Source organism: Anoplopoma fimbria, chromosome 1, assembly GCF_027596085.1.
Source record: "Anoplopoma fimbria isolate UVic2021 breed Golden Eagle Sablefish chromosome 1, Afim_UVic_2022, whole genome shotgun sequence".
In the NCBI taxonomy this organism is placed as follows: domain Eukaryota; kingdom Metazoa; phylum Chordata; class Actinopteri; order Perciformes; family Anoplopomatidae; genus Anoplopoma; species Anoplopoma fimbria.
Window position 1 is genome coordinate 4366381 of NC_072449.1, and position 16673 is coordinate 4383053.

Below are 16673 nucleotides of genomic sequence, written 5' to 3' on the forward strand. Positions count from 1 at the left end.
AGAAGAAGAGGGATGAATGAAAGGAGGGGAAAAGGGGTGATAATGACATTGAGAGAGGGGAAGGTAAAGAAAGGGAAGGACGGAAGGGTACAGAAAATGAAGAGTAGAAAAAAATGAACATAAACATACATATGGAGAGACGAGGAAGACAGAAAAATAAGAGAGGGAGAAGAGGGATAATGAAAGGCAGGAAAAAAGGGGTGATAATGACATTGTGAGAGGAAGTTGAAGAAAGGGACGGAAAGAATAGTAAAGAAAATAAAGAGGAGAGGAGGGCAGAAATAAAAATGATGAAATGAAACAAAGAGAGAAGGAAGGAGGGATAAAAAACATGTTATAGGAGGAAGACAAATGGCGTAAAGGAGAGAAGGATGCAGGAAAAGAAATAGAGAGAGAACAGAGTGGAGATAAACACAGTGTAGGAAAGGATGGAGGGAGAGATAAAAGATAAGAGAGAAAAATTGGGAGAGCCATGAAGGCATATAAACATATATATGGAGAGAGACGAGGAAGACCGAAAAATAAGAGAGGAAGAAGAGGGATGAATGAAAGGCAGGAAAAAAGGGGTGATCATGACAAAGAGAGAGGGGAAGGTAAAGAAAGGGAAGAGGAGAGGAGGGCAGAGGGCAAAACTTATGAAATGAAACAAAGAGAGAAGGAAGGCGGGATAAAAAAGGGTAGAAAAAATATGTTTTAGGAGGAAGAGGCAGAAAATGACAAGAGTAAAGGAGAGAAGGATGACAAGGCAGGAAAAGAAATAGAGAGAACAGAGTGTAGGAAAGGATGGAGGGAGGGAGGGGAAAGAGAAGAGAGAGAGAGATTAAAGTGAGTCATGAAGGTATATGAACATATATACAGAGAGAGAGAGATGGAGAGAGACGAGGAAGACAAAAAAATAAGAGAGCTGAAGAAGAGGCATGAATGAAAAGGAGGAAAAAAGAGGAGATAATGACAGAGGGGGAGATAAAGAAAAGGAAGGAAAGAGGAGTGCAGGACATGAAGAGGAGAGGAGGACAGAAATAAAAATGATGAAATGAAACAAAGAGAGAAGGAAGGCGGGAGAAAAAACAGGACATAAAGAAAATATATGTTTTAGGAGGAAGAGGCAGAAAATGACAAGAGTAAAGGAGAGAAGGATGACAAGGCAGGAAAAGAAATAGAGACAGCAGAGTGTAGGAAAGGATGGAGGGAGGTAGGGAGGGAAAAGAGAGAGATTAAAGCGAGAGTCATGAAGGTATATAAACATACATATGGAGAGGGAGAGAGAGATGGAGGGAGGGAGAGATTGCGGCGGAGAGAGGAGTGTGAGTCTAAATCGAAGACACTTAGAGAAAGCCCATTGATTGTGGTCACGGCTGGCTGGGCCCTCCTGTTTGGTTAGTCATCTATTTCTCCTGTATGCTGAGATCAAGACTTTTTCTCCTCCTCCTCCTCCTCTTCTTTTATCTCTCCATCAGAGATGACTGGACCAACTAGACCTGCAACTTTCTAGTATGGAGAGGAGGGCAAACTTATAATTACTACCTCCAACTTTCCATGAGCAGTTCTCCGGAGGTCAGCGGTGAACTGTGGACGGATAACAAGTCAGTCAGCGGGAGTGATGTGTCAAAATACAGACTCAAACACTGATATGAGGCAGTGTCGGCCTTTAATTGACATAAAACCTAAGATGGAAATACATTTTATTTTCAAGTTTTCCTTATAAGAATGAAAACCTGGCACCAAGTGTGGGTAGTTGGAATTCAGGGTCGGTGTTGGCCCTCCTAGCGAGGCACTTCTGCAGGGCACCGAGCAATTTTCCTCCTGCCAAAGCTTTCAACTGCAGGACGAAGGTTGCAGGGAAGCCGGATCTGGGTCTGTCCCGGTGGACTGGTCTCTGCTGGATCTGGGTCTGTCCCCGGTGGACTGGTCTCTGCTGGATCTGGGTCTGTCCACGGTGGACTGGTCTCTGCTGGATCTGGGTCTGTCCCGGTGGACTGGTCTCTGCTGGATCTGGGTCTGTCCACGGTGGACTGGGTCTCTGCTAGATCTGGGTCTGTCCACGGTAGACTGGTCTCTGCTGGATCTGGGTCTGTCCGTGGTGGACTGAGACTGTCGGTGACTGTTGGTGATGGTGAAGCACTCCTCCAACACAAGCAAACACAATGACCAGAGTAGGAAAGTTAATTTTGAGACTGAGAAGATTTTTTTAGATCCATGGTTACAGGTGAAGGAAATGATCAGTGTTTTCCTTCCTCCATCCATCCATTTTCCTCCACTTATCTGGGACGGGGTCAAGGATGCAGCAGGCTAAGCAAAGTATTCCAGATGTTCTTCTCCCCAGCAACATTTTCCATCTCTTGGAACCCAGAGGTTTTTTCTGGGTTACCAGTCGGACAGCTGGGTTACCAGTCGGGTTACCAGTCGGGGCGGCTGTGGCGTAGTGGAGAGCAAGGTAGTTCTCCAATCAGAGGGTCGGTGGTTCGATACCCGGCTTCGGCAGTCGATGTCGAAGACACTTAACCCCAAGTTGCTCCTGAAGGCTTGCCATGCAACTGGATGTTGCATGAATGTTAGTTAGACTGATGGTGGCACCTTGCATGGTAGCCTGTCATCAGTGTGTGAATGGGTGAATGATATGTAATATACTACTGACTGTAAGTCGCTTTGGATAAATGCGTACTGTACTGTACTGGACAAGCCTTCCAAGAGGCATCTTGATCAGATGACCAAACCACGTCAGCTGGCCTGTTTCGATGCAAAAGATCTCCCTCCAGATGTGTGATTCCTCCCCTGCCTCCCTTCCAGGGAAACTCATTTCACCTGCTTGTTTCTGTGATCTCGCTCTTTCTGTTACTTGCCAAAGCTCATGAGCATGAGCAATTCATTTCTCCGTTCAAAGTTCAAAAAAGCAAATTAGGATCAAAGCGCAACGGTCACCTGTATCCCATCATGAAATCATCCGATTCACCAGAACAACCTCGTGATCAGGAAGAAGAATGGAGGAACGGACAAGGAGAGGGGTTGTTGGAAAGGCAGAGATAAGAAAAGAAAGACAAGAAATGTTGACTATAAATGCGGCGATGAAAAACTGTCTGCAAATGCAGTTATAGCAGAGGTGGGACAGTTGGAAGAGAAAGAAATTGAAAGAGATGGGGTACGATCGATGGAGAGAGAAGCCTCGAGATTAGAGCAGAGACTGGATCAGAGAGGGGGAGGAATCCAGCAAGGTCGGCAGAGACAGAGAGGCCGCGGAGAAAGAGAGTGAGAGAAGAAGAAATAGACAGCGTATCAGCTGATAACGTAGAGCTGCACTTTCAGGTATGAGAGGCCAGAAAAAAGTCAGTCGTGGTTTTTATTTCAAAAGAAAATTGAAGCGATAGAGTATCAATAATAGATTTCATCATGATAGGACAAGGCTGAGTTATCACTGCTGCTGCTCACACACACACACACACACACACACACACACACACACACACACACACACACACACACACACACACACACACACACACACACACATTTTTGATCCCAGCTGAGTAGATACACGTCCATAAACCCATGATACTGTGTCATGGGGTTGCCGTGGTACTTTGCCATCTGAGCCATAGATGAATCAGGTGTTAAAGTTGTGTGTGTGAAACCTCTGTGTACAAAATCTTGTAAAACTCTTCCTTTCAATCGGCAAAACTACAGCATATTATATAATATACAGTATATCAGTGAGGCTAAACTGCGTTCTAATAGGATTAGAAAGCAGTTTAGCCTCACTGATATACTGTATATTAGATAATATGCTGTGGTTTTTACACATTTTGTGTGTGTCTCTACGAACGTGTCCGTATGTACATTAGCGTTGCTTCTTAAAACTGCTCTCGCCACAGTGCATTAGCACGGCTTGTGGCGTGTTAACACCCGGCGCTGAGGCATTAAGTGTCGATGAGAGATGATACGGCTAATACGTGTTTATGTTCTGTTCGACAGCTAGCTCTGTGAAACGGAGTGTGTGTGTGTGTGTGTGTGTGACAGAGAGAGAGTGAGAAAAGAAGGGCATGAAAGTCCTTCATCCAAACTATGTCAGCTATTTAATTCTGTTCACTCTGAGAGCAGAGCGTCTGTCAAACAGAGACTTCAGCTGTCTTCTGCCTCTTAAGCTTTTTTCCCAGAAATCACACACACACACACACACACACACACACACACACACACACACACACACACACACACACACACACACACACACACCAAAAATGTGTGTATTTGTACACTGCTGGGTCTGCTCGGTGTTAGTATCGCAGTATCGCATTACAGTTGTTTGTGATTTGACATTCAGTAATCAAATTAAATTGACTTACTCCAGTATCAGCGATCCGTTACAGGGATATTTTTGGGGGTTGGCTTGTTGTTGCTGTTTGGTTGAGTTGATATCATTTTCATGTCTGTGCATTCGGTGGAGAGGCTGGTCCGATCTTGTGGTGACATGTGTTTTTCCTTAAAGTTCCATACACTAAAAAACATTTTAGCTTCAATCTCAACCTGAAAAATGCAATCTTTTGGTTTCATGTTCAGGACGAAAACAATGCCAATAGAAAGGCAATAAGGATCCTTTTTCATGGTGGACACACAAATCAAAAGCCTCCACATGACCCAACGTGTTGTTGTGTTTTTGTTGTGTACACCTAACATCTCTGAATGTTTACCTAGACCTAAGTTTGTGGTTTGTTTTCCAAACCTTACATTGGTTTTGTTGTATACATAGTTATACCGTGATGTATTTTCTGAAACTAACTAAGCTGTTTTGTTGCCTCAACTACACTTTTGTTTTTTAAGGTAATGTTGTTGCAACAAAAAGTAGGTCCGAGCGACTGAAATAAGCGTAGGGGCTAGAGGGTTGGTGGTAGCTCGTTTCTAGTGTTTTGTGCAGTCATTGCAGCTAAGCTAGCTGTTGGTCACTAAATATTACTTTTAAACTGTCTTAATTGTCTTACAGAGGATGCAATGTGTGGAATATCAGTTGAAGAGAGACGATGGATGCAAGCTGAGTAAGAGAAAGTATTCTAACAAGTATCGTAGGTAGTTTCCTCTGCTGTTGAGGAATGAATACTAGGCTTTCAACTTAGTTTTGAGTAAGAACCCTAACCCTCAATCACCCTGAGTTCACTAGAACAGTGGTTCTCAAATGGGGGTACGTGTACCCCAGGGGGTACGTGAGATTTTTAAAAAATATATTTAAAATTAGCATCCATTCAAAAATCCTTTAAAAATTGTTATTTAATAAATATTCAATAAAATACAAGTGTAAGTTCATAAACTGAATTTAATGCAACAATGCAATCGTCAGTGTTGACAGTTTAATAAATCAGACACTGATGGCAGAGCGCTGTGTATTACATCTTTTTTTCAACCAAAAATGCTTTGCGCTGGTTAGGGGTACTTGGCTAAAAAAGTATTTCACAGGAGGTACATCACTGAAATAAGGTTGAGAACCACTGCACTAGAAGGTGTGAGAGGAGAGACTCACGCACAAACCTGAGCCCCTCTCTCCTTCAGCGTGTTAACTGGACATCTAGAGAATTTTGTCAGTCAGCACAGTTCCTCTTTTTGAGTAAAAAAGTGTCTGTATGCTAACTCCCTGAATTCAGTTTGGTGGTTTATGATGATTTCCCACAATTTCTATTAGATTAAATGGATTCCTGAGATGGCACACGGCTATTTAGCTGCAAGAACAAAATCATGAATTTGCACACTAGCATGGTGATATGTGTAATTTAGTTCATTGTTGTGACAGCAGCAATAACTTCATTTTAGAACATGTGGGACATTGTTTTCTCTGTTTCAGTCTGTTTGGTTGGGTTGCAGGTGAACCAGGGGCGGAGTCTTGACCACCATTCCTAATTGTTGATGTGTGACACCTGTTCTGATACCTGAGTTTATAAGCCCCTCCTCCACCCAGCAGCCCTTTATCCCAACCAGCTGCAGAAGCAGAGTCTCTCGTCACTGCTTTGTTTACTCTTTGTTCTCTTTCTTTTACTTAATACAACCTTGAATTTGGGTTTTCCATCTTCACATTGCTTCCCTTGAACCAGGGTCATAAGTAACAGTTCATTTTTCAACCAGCGCTTATGGCATTAATGCCAGCTAGGCAAAATAAAGCTCTGTCTGTCATACTATACTATACTTTCCTTCATACTGGTGATTCTTCCTTCTGCTCTCTCTAACCGGAGTGATGTGGCGCCACGCTTTTGTGCATTTTGTACAACCAGTATCAGATTGTTGTAAAACTAACACAGAGCTCCTCGTGCTTATGTGCACATGAAGGGTGAATCGTTTAGATTCATTATTCTGCACATCCACAGTGTTGGAGTCACAATTGAATCAATACTTTATTGCTTTACAGCTTAGTTGTTAGGAATTTGCCTGCGTGCTTATGCAAAACAGTCACAGCATAACAATCTAGACACACAATAATAAATAAAATAAGACCCACCCCATAAAACACTACATACATCTGTGAAAGTAAAATACTTGGAATCAGGGAGCTTTACAACAGCTATTTTGTCAGGATTTTGATCTGAGCCGGTGTTTGTGGTTCATGTTGGCTCTGTGTGCTGGCCCTGGTAGGAGTGGATCAGAAAACAAAATCAATTCAATAAAAAACATGTTTTCTCCTGCGTGTCGTAGATCCAGCTGTTTGATGGGCAAGAGGACGCATTGGAAACGGTTCACAAAGCTCCACGAAAAATTGAGAATTACTTAAAAAGGTCTCGCTCCAAAAGTGCATTCCACAGGCTCCTGATGGACACTTAGCTGCGATACGTCTGCGGCAACTGTGTTCACAAAAATAGAGTCATTTCGTGAGTCTCATAATCAATGTCTTGTTGTGTTCATGTCAGAAGTTGTACTACACGCAGCCATCTTTTCAGAAGTGAGAAAAATATCTCCTGGACATTCACAGTCTTAGTTATTGTGCATGTACATTTTCAATCTAGGGTGAACACTGGCATATATCAAACAGCCACAAACGCACTCTGTCCACTTGAACGTGAGAGTAAATGAAGTTTACATGACGTCCAACTCTTCTCATGTATCAAGGCTACATGTGTGCAGTGTTAACTCCTGCCTGTGTTTGGACATGTATGTTCAACATCACCTTTCCTATGCTCTTAATTCACCCGTCATATTAGCATGTGTGTCTATATTAAAGGTGTTAAGTCTAATATAGGTGATTTGTTATGATGGGGCTGTAAACTGTGGAGCAGAAGATGAGGGGACGTGGATGCATGGATGGTGTTGAGAGAGGGTTTTTTTTTGTGTGTGTGTGTGTGTGTGTGTGTGTGTGTGTGTGTGTGTGTGTGTGTGTGTGTGTGTGTGTGTGTGTGTGTGTGGCTTGGGTCCAGAGCGACAGGCGGATGACTCACCATCCTGGAGACGACAGGGTCAGGCTGCATCTACCGGGGGATGATGACTTCATTACCTCCTGAAAGATGGATAGAAACATCCCTCTGTCTCTCCCTCCACTCAGTGTTTGCTCCACCTCTCGTGAAAGGCAACTATTGAATCATACTAATCATAACACTACTTTTTTATTTTTTTGTTGTTTGGTCTTGACCTATGCTGGGGGCTCTGCAGGGCGTGCTTTGTTTGCCGTAGCCATTGATTTACTCTCATTGTTTCGACAACCTCCCCACCCCTTTTAGTGGCGACGGGGAAAAACGAGAGCGATGGATTTGTAATAATAATTCAAAACAGCGCTATAGATTTCTGCTGTAAAGCCAAGCTCAGTGGCAGAATTGAGACTTATTGATCTTATACCCATGGCGCTTCTCGTCGGCATCAACAATAGAAAAAAAGAGCATCAGAATTTATTTTCGGGGGGGTGAAACAAGCCATGCAGCGCTGTGTCATTATTCCATCTCTTTGTTTCTCCCTTTAACCTTCTCTTTATTGGCCTCCTTCATTGTTTTTGCCTTTTGGTTCTGCATCCATATTTTATCGTGACACTTCAATCACCCCAAAATAGAAACCGTATTAACGCTGGATTGGATGTTTTGTTGAACAGAATTATTGAATTACTGCAAAATGTATAAGAATCTTCTTGGAATACAGTGGAAGACTCCACAGTTATAAAGGTCTGGTAACACCCGCAGTCAAACAAGCAACGTTTTGAGAAAAAAGTCAAACAATTTCAATGGAATTGCTGCAAATGGTGGATTGGTTTGTGGGCCAAAAAATATGCATTAAATATTTGTGTCAAGTTCAATTTTTGGTGAACTCTGAACAGTAAATGTACGCCCCTGAAATCGCTTCACAGTGTTTACCTTTGAGGGAACAGAAAGCCTGCACTGGACGAAGCAATAGAGTTATGCAGGAGCTCTGTGGCAAACACAAGTTTATGATACTTACACGTTTTGTTCAACAAGATTATCTCCACAAAGGAACACCACTTTTATGATTTTTGAAGCGTGAATGCAATCAGCAGAAGTCAGAAGCTAACGTGAAAGGCTATAGCTAACTCTATAAATGAATAGCACCATGGTCACTTAAGCAGGAAAATACACAAAGAAGCTGTTAAAGTGCGTAATAATGAATCCCACAGCTTTTCTTGGCAAAACCTGAACTAGTTGAGGCAGAAACATTTGGTTAAACTTAGGCAAGGACATTGAGTGGTTTGGGTCAGGAGAGCCAATTGGCCAGGGCATAGACACTTAACAACTGCTAACTTGGCTAGCATGGACACTTGGCCAATCCAAGCTCTTAAATGCTACGCAGAGCGTGGATGTCCAACATAGCAGTGGGATTGTTAATAAGGCTATAAAGGAGGACAAGTCGGCATGATGGCGTTTAGGAGTCTCATTTAGCTACAACTTTTTTCAAGACACTCCAAAAATTCCCGAGAGGAGTACTTCCTGACTTGTTTTACATCCTGGAACATAGAGTTAAAATCGATTGAGATTTTGTTTACTAATGATTTTATTTCAGACATCTAACCAAAAACCATTGACTTCAAGACGAGGGAACCAAAGGGCAAAAATGCTGACTCATTTCTGGGTTTTAGGACTCGTTCCTGCAGCACTCTATGGCAGCTTATTCATTTGTGTTGCTTACCATCCACATGTATTTAACAATCCGTAAACTGGTTTGCAGACAGAAGATGATGGTACAAATACATATTTTTTAATAACTATGTGAAGTTATTGTCTGTAAGCAACCAGGCTAACTTACTGCAAACAGTGAACAAGCTCATTAGCGTTGAGAGATATTTGAAAAAAAACTCTTATTGACTGACATAATGAACAATACTGAGAATAGAACATGTACCCTGCACTTTCTGGTGTGCTTAGGCCTGGTTATTTGCACCATATCACTGTGTCTTTGCTGACTGTATAGTAAAGGAGCTTTAAATAGAGCTAAACCAGTTCCTTGATTATTCCAATGCTCCACCAAACACACAGGAAAAAACAAAGAAACAGAATATTGGCAAAGTAATATTTCAGGAGCCTGAAAAGTCAACAACAGAAAACAAGGAATAAATTGAGGTATTTTGTCCACGAGGCAGAAACAATAATCAACGGTGATTACACCACTCCGAGTTCAAGGTGAATCAGAGACACAGCTTTGAAACTATCAAGCATGTAACTAGCAAATAATTTCAGAGAAAAAAGGTGCCGCTGTCTCTTGGTGAATGGCTCTCATTAAAGGTGCCGTCTCCTCTTTGTTTAGTCCAGACTGGAATAGTTGGGGCTCCATTAGCCTGCTGGTTTGATGGGAGGTTGTTAGTTCTCACTTTGTTCTCTTTATTATGTGACCTTCAATGGATTTATACTTATTTAATTCCCTTTCATTGTGTGGCTTTCTTCTTCACTGTGTAATGTGATGATTCTTCTTTCTCCTTGAAAAAACTGAAATAAAGTGATGTCGACATACCGTTTGTGTCTTCAGCACAGCGCTCCGTTTACGGCACCCCCTTTGACCTTTAATGGGCTGTAACACCGCTTTGGCAATCGTTGTCCTCTGGGCCGTTGCTTCTGATGATGTGTTCGTCCTCCTCACTCCACCCACAGTGGTAGACGTGAACTTTTTGTCTCAGTGGGCTGTCGTTGAGAAAGCCATCTGTGGTGAGGCTGTTTTTCTCGCCAAAGGGTTGAGTTTTTCCGAGGTGTTTTTCCAGGGCCACGTCGGTGTGAATGTACCACAGAGCCTCACGTGTCAGAGCCTCTCTGCGTGGTATTTTAAATGCAAAGTTTAAAAGAGACTTTGTTTCATGCATTCTGGTGACTTTTAAAGAATGAAATTAAGAAACTACAAAGAACACGGCATCATCATTTTTATGTGAAATACTTTTTATTTCACTTTCAGTTCTATAATAAGGCAGGAACGATCTATGGCATAAAAAAATGTTAGTAATCATTTAATTCATACATTTTTTGCCCCTGCTTGAGTATTTATTTCTTCTCCATTTCCCTCTCCGTCTCTCACCCAATGAAAGCTACAAAGTGACAACGCGACAACGGCACCATTGTACCTGAAGCACATTTATTTCCACAGCTTATTCTGTGTCACTAAGACTTTTTGCGAGGCCCCAATTTGGGTACTGCTCGCTGTGAGCATGTACGTATACATCCATAGTCGTAAGCAGCTCTTTTCAACCAGGAAGCAACATTTGGTGTAGCTGTATTGTTGTACTGGTGGAAACAGTAGTGTTTATACATGCTGTACAGTTACAGAAACAGGTTTAGGTTACGAAAAGGGGAAAGAAATTTCATAAATTGGGAGAAATCTGGGAGTACTGTGACCCTGGGAGGAAACATGGAGAGGCCAATTAAAAAAAAAAGGGAACCTCTCCCATCAAAAGTTGGGAGGATTGGCATGTATGCTACTTATCAACCTCCATGGACCTGGCTGACCGCTGCATGATGTAGGCGTAGAGATCAGGTTGTCAATTTCAGAAAGTAACAAAAGTTGTTGGACACAGATCGGCCAAACCCAATGTCAACAATCGGACAAACACTTTGTTTTTGGACGCTTTAACTTTTCTCAGACATTCCAATATTGTATTCTCTTACAAGATTAAACTTAAAATATCTCATTTCAATGTCATGCGGATATGCATATGGATGCAGATCCGTGCCACCTTTTTAGAATCACAAGGAATGTGCGAGGAATCCGAGTAAGGCGTCCTCACTCCTTCTGTCTCTTTGGATTTCTCTCCCTGCTTGTCACTGTCTACCTCTGCCAGAGAAGAAATCACGGGCGGCTGCATTGGCTTTCTGGAGCACTCCTCAGCTCCGACAACGGGAAGGTCACCCACAGCGTGGACAAGAGAGATTCAATTTAAAATCTGTACAGCTCGCCGAGGAACACTCATCCTGTGTGTGTGTGTGTGAGAGAGAGTGTGTGTGTGTGATACTGACATGCACCCTTCGTCATGGATCACAGTCATGCATTGCAATCTCCTCAAATAAAAAAATTGACACAACATCTTTGGTTAATTTAATCAAACTAGCAAGAACTGCAAATACTGTTGAAGTCTTGTTCACAGCTACAGAAACCAGCGTCCTTTGTTTCACACACACACACACACACACACACACACACACACACACACACACACACACACACACACACACACACACACACACACACACACACACAGGGCCCAGAGTGGCGCCGTCCGGGGCTGGTGGTGAAACAGGTAGTGTTGCCCAAGGGTTGTATGCTCAACCCACCGGGGGCCAATTGGGAGATTTTGTCCCTCTCGGCCAGGAACCTGCCCACAAAGACAGGAAGTGGAACCCTTCCACCTGATAACCGCACCACCGCTTGGCCCCCGGGGACGGGAGAGAAACATAACAGCGTGACGCCCCGTGATGGATTAGCTGCTATTCCCAAAACTCGTGTTTACCTAGGCGCACGCAGACGGTACGCAGGATGCTGCTGCGCACACAATGGAGGCAAACAAGGTGAAGGTGTAGCAGTGGCTGAACAGAAAATAAAGCCATACTTCAGGATAAAAAACAAAGTTAGGAAGGAGGGAGAGAGAGGGAGAGAGAGGGAGAGAGAGAGAGGGAGAGGCCTGTGGAGTCATTACTCATTGTTGTGTGTTGTCAAATGAGATTAACCCTTTCATCTGTTCAAGCTAAGCAGCCACGGAGCAGTTCTCACTACGGTGACAGCTCGGCTCGTTCTCCTTTCTTCTCTCTTTGTCTTTGATGTTGTTCCAGTGCAGGAAACAAACCCGCCCGCGTCCTTTCATCGGGCGGCGGCGTACCATAAAGAATGACCGGCACAGTAACAGCAGCAGCAGAAGGTCCGGAGCAGTCTCGGCGTCGCAGGTCAAACTACCTTTCCTCCTGTCGGACCTGTCACTCAGAAATGTTAAACTCTCTAATAAAATGGCGTAAATGAAAAGTAAGTTATGAACAGCAGAACAGAGCAGAACATTGTTAAACGGCTCCATATGGCGATATGATGTCAGCCCAAAAATATGAATACAGTATATTTAAGATGTGTTCTTTAGTCATCATAAGTCAGGGCCACATTTCTAAAGTACTGCTATTGGCTGATTAAATCCTGCTGCAACAGACCAACATATACAACATACTATGGGACACTATATGACAATATTGTGGGATATTAAAGTATAGCTAAAGCTGTTAACTCTAATTAAATTAAAAATAAAGATACAGTGCGTGAATAAGACCAGGAGAGATGGGATGTAATATGACAAAATAATGTACCTGCTACCTGTAGTCGTGCTGCAGATGTGCATATCCAAACGTGATGCATAAAATAGAGACAAGTTAATCTACGTTTGAGAGTCAGATCATGTCGGAATATTCAGGAATAATATGATGCAACAGGTGTTGTAGATCTAAGCAGAGTAAATCCCCCAAAAAAGCACATCAGAGGAGTTGCTGCAGTATCAAGCTTTTGGTTTTATTTGAAAACTAGCCCTGACGTATAGAGCTAATAAATATCAGGTCAGCTACAAGTAAAGGCAAATCTTTAAGGAGTCAAGAGTGAGGAAACCGGAAGCTTAAGTGTCATGTATGTGACTTAAGTCTAATCTTAAGTCTATGTGGTACAAGACGTCATACATCATAAAGTTTCCTGATTTAGATCTTAACATTTTAAAGACATTCCTTATGATACAAATCTTTTTACACAATTTTCTTGTGTTCAAAATGGGCTACAAGTGCATTTCGATGTGCACCCCTCTGTTGCATAATGACAAGAAATGATCCTCGAATCCCTGAAATGAATCCTTGAATCATATCTGAACCTTGAGGAGTCTCATTTGTCAAATCATTACAAAAAGAATACATTAAAAACACCACATGTATTGTGGGTTTTTCTTAGCAGAAAGCAGCAGCTCCAAAGAACCGGCACACTGTGTTCTAGACAGATAAACCCCAAACTATCACCATGACTACACACCACTAGATGTCAGCGAGAACATGTGTTTTTTTGTGATTTGACTGAACTGGCCCTTTTTCAGATCAGAGCCAAACACATCTGTCCTTCTTTCTTTCTTTCTTTCCTTCCTTGCTTCCTTCCCCTCTCCTGCGATCCGTCTGCAGCCTTCTCCTTCATCACGTTTTCCTCTCTCGTCTCTCCTCTCAGCAGCATGTTGTACAGTCTGGGTCTCTCTCTGGGGGATGAGCGCTGTGTGTCTGTGCCTGGGATGGCAGACAGGCCTGACCCACTTACCGAACGCTTCCCCCCCACCCCTTCTTCCTCCTCCTCCTTCACTCCATCTCTCTACCCGTCGTCGACTTTCTGTACATTTTTATGCATCTCTATCACTGCGTTCGGTCTGTCCGTCGCTCTCATTTTCCCTCTAGGATCATATTGGGAGTGGTCTTTAGCCATTTGCATTCAAGGGTTGTTGCCACATATATACGCACACACACACACACACACGTACACACATTCCCAATCCCTGCTGGAGACACTCAGACATTCAGTGTGTGCAACATCTAAAGATAGAAAGACGAAGACACGTGAGTGGGGATAATAAATACACAAATATCATGGAAGACAGACAAGAGACGTCAGGGTGGACATCTGTTTTTTTGCATGTATCAGGTGTCTTAAACCTGCATTCTCTCTCCTGTCCATCAGGGGGCGACTCCTCTGGTTGTATAGAAGTCTATGAGAAAATGACTCTACTTCTCTCTTGATTTATTCCCTCAGTAAACATTGTAAACATGAGTTTATGGTCTCAATCTCTAGTTTCAAGTCTTCTTCAATACAGCATGATGTTCATTTAGTAAATGATGCTCCATTTAGAGTCAAACAGACCATAAAGCAGGGTATGCTTTAGGGCGGGGCCACACACTGATTGACAGGTTGCTACCCTACCATGTGTATGTCAGTTCTCCACCATCCAAGTATGGTAACTTCTGTTCGCTGGTTGCAAAAATGCCTAGATGGCGACGTCCAAAAACGCTGACCTCGAGGCTTCAAAAAAGCAGTCTACAAACCAGCAGGTGACGTCATGTTCATTACGTCCAGTTCTTATACACAGTCTATGGCATCTATATGGAAACAACACACACTTAAAGATAAAATGGCAGCCAGACAGGAAAAGTGCAGACTGTGTGCAGCAAGAAGTTAATGCACAAACTGCTTTTTCATTGAGTGCATGTGTGTGTGTGTGTGTGTGTGTGTGTGTGTGTGTGTGTGTGTGTGTGTGTGTGTGTGTGTGTGTGTGTGTGTGTGTGTGTGTGTGTGTGTGCGAGTCGTGATGGACGAGCGGCTGAACGAGGCCTTGATAGAGAAACGAGACAGTAATAAGCAAACTCAATTAGCCCGGCTGTGTGCGTCTGTGTGGCGCGAAGCCTCTGGCCCGTCACTTACAGCAGAGGGAGACTCATAAATCCTGATTATTTTAGCTAACGAGAACTCGCTCCCATCTCAATAAATCACAGGTAAAGTGCATCCGCAAGGAGGATCAAACCGGCCCGGGCTGTACGCACACTCACAGGGAGACACATGCACGGTGTCCAGGGCTGTTTGCTTAAGTAAAGGTCTTAATAGAGCCTAATGTCTGAGAAAAACTCTGGTGGAGTGGCGGAGTCTAGACACTGAAAGACAGGACACACACACACACACACACACACACACACACACACACACACACACACACACACACACACACACACACACACACACACACACACACACACACACACACACACACACACACACACACACCAATTAGCTGACCTTAAACTTCACACCCACACTCTTTTGGTCTCTTTCTCTCTCACACGTCTCCTCTGTCACCTCATCTTCCAAAAATGCCTCACGGGCTAAGAATATCACTTTTTTTTTCTGGTTTGGCAGGTTTTGGGTGTTTGACTAGCTTCCAATCTTAGTCAAATACTGTAGATTTTTCTTATTGTAGTTTATATGAAGCTTTAAATTAATAGTTTTTTAGACATATCGTGAAATACGATCATTTTCTTATCAGGAGGTGATAAAATCAAGACCATTCTCATGGCTAAATCAACACATTTTCCATCCTAACTCCTCAAATACCAACGCTTGGTCAGTGGCCTTAGCTTAAATTTATGATTGTGTGTTCCTGTTCGTTACAGCCATAGTGTCATTTCAAAATAAACTTCTGTCTTCGCAGGAAGTTAGGTTTAGGCAAATAAACCATTTAGTTAGGTTAAGGTAAAGAGCTCAGGTGACGTGCATGACTAGCAACTGACAAACAAGTGAATTGCAACCCACAAAATGTCAAGGTTTACTTTTAGTTTAACATGGAAAACCAAAACAGAGGGCTCCTGGACTAACGTCCTGTATTTGTTTGACCCATCCATCACCACGCCAACTCTCCCTGTGTGGAATATCTCACTCTTTATAATACGTCATCTGCTCTGACTGTGTAATTATCACACGATTGGGTTTGTTGAAAGCTTGGTGTGTCGCATACTGACGCTCAAGGTTGCCTCTGTGCGTCAGTGTTAGATACCAAAGGGGGAAATGACCAACTGTCTGTATTTGAGGAGTTTGGAGTGAATCCAAGTTGACTAACTATGAAGCTTAAGCTTAAACACTGGAAATGTTAGCCTGACTCTGTCAAAAAGTAACAAATCCACCTACAAGCATCTCTAATCCTTAAAGTTAGCCTACAGCCAAATTATGTATCAACATCATTTATAACTTGTTTGTTTAATCTGTACAAAAACTGAAGCGTAAAAGTGACAAACTTGTGGTTTTAAAGGTTGTTGTGTCCTGGAATATTTCTTGGCTAATGCAAAAACCTATAGCATGTTAAAAGAGGAGCTGGAGAGTGGTCTTTGTTACCACTGGACTAGCTGTTTCAACTCTCTGTGCTAAGCTAAGCTAAGCTAAGCTACGCAGCTCCTGGCTCTAGCTTCTTTTTAACCGTACATATATGAGAGTGGTGTCAATCTACTCATCTAAATCTCTGCAAGAAAGTGCATTTCCCCAAAGTGTGGAAGTATTTCTTTAGAAAGACTTCATGCAGGTGGTGTGGGAAACAGAAAAGTATAATATTACAAGATCCCAAACAGTCTCACTTCAATGACATTCATGTAAGGGATCCCAATGTTGCTAGTGCTGGATGAAGTGTTGTCTAACCGTCTGTCTTGTGTATGGGAATATAATATCTGTGAGAGTGAAGCCAGTTACATGTCACTCTTACACATACTTGA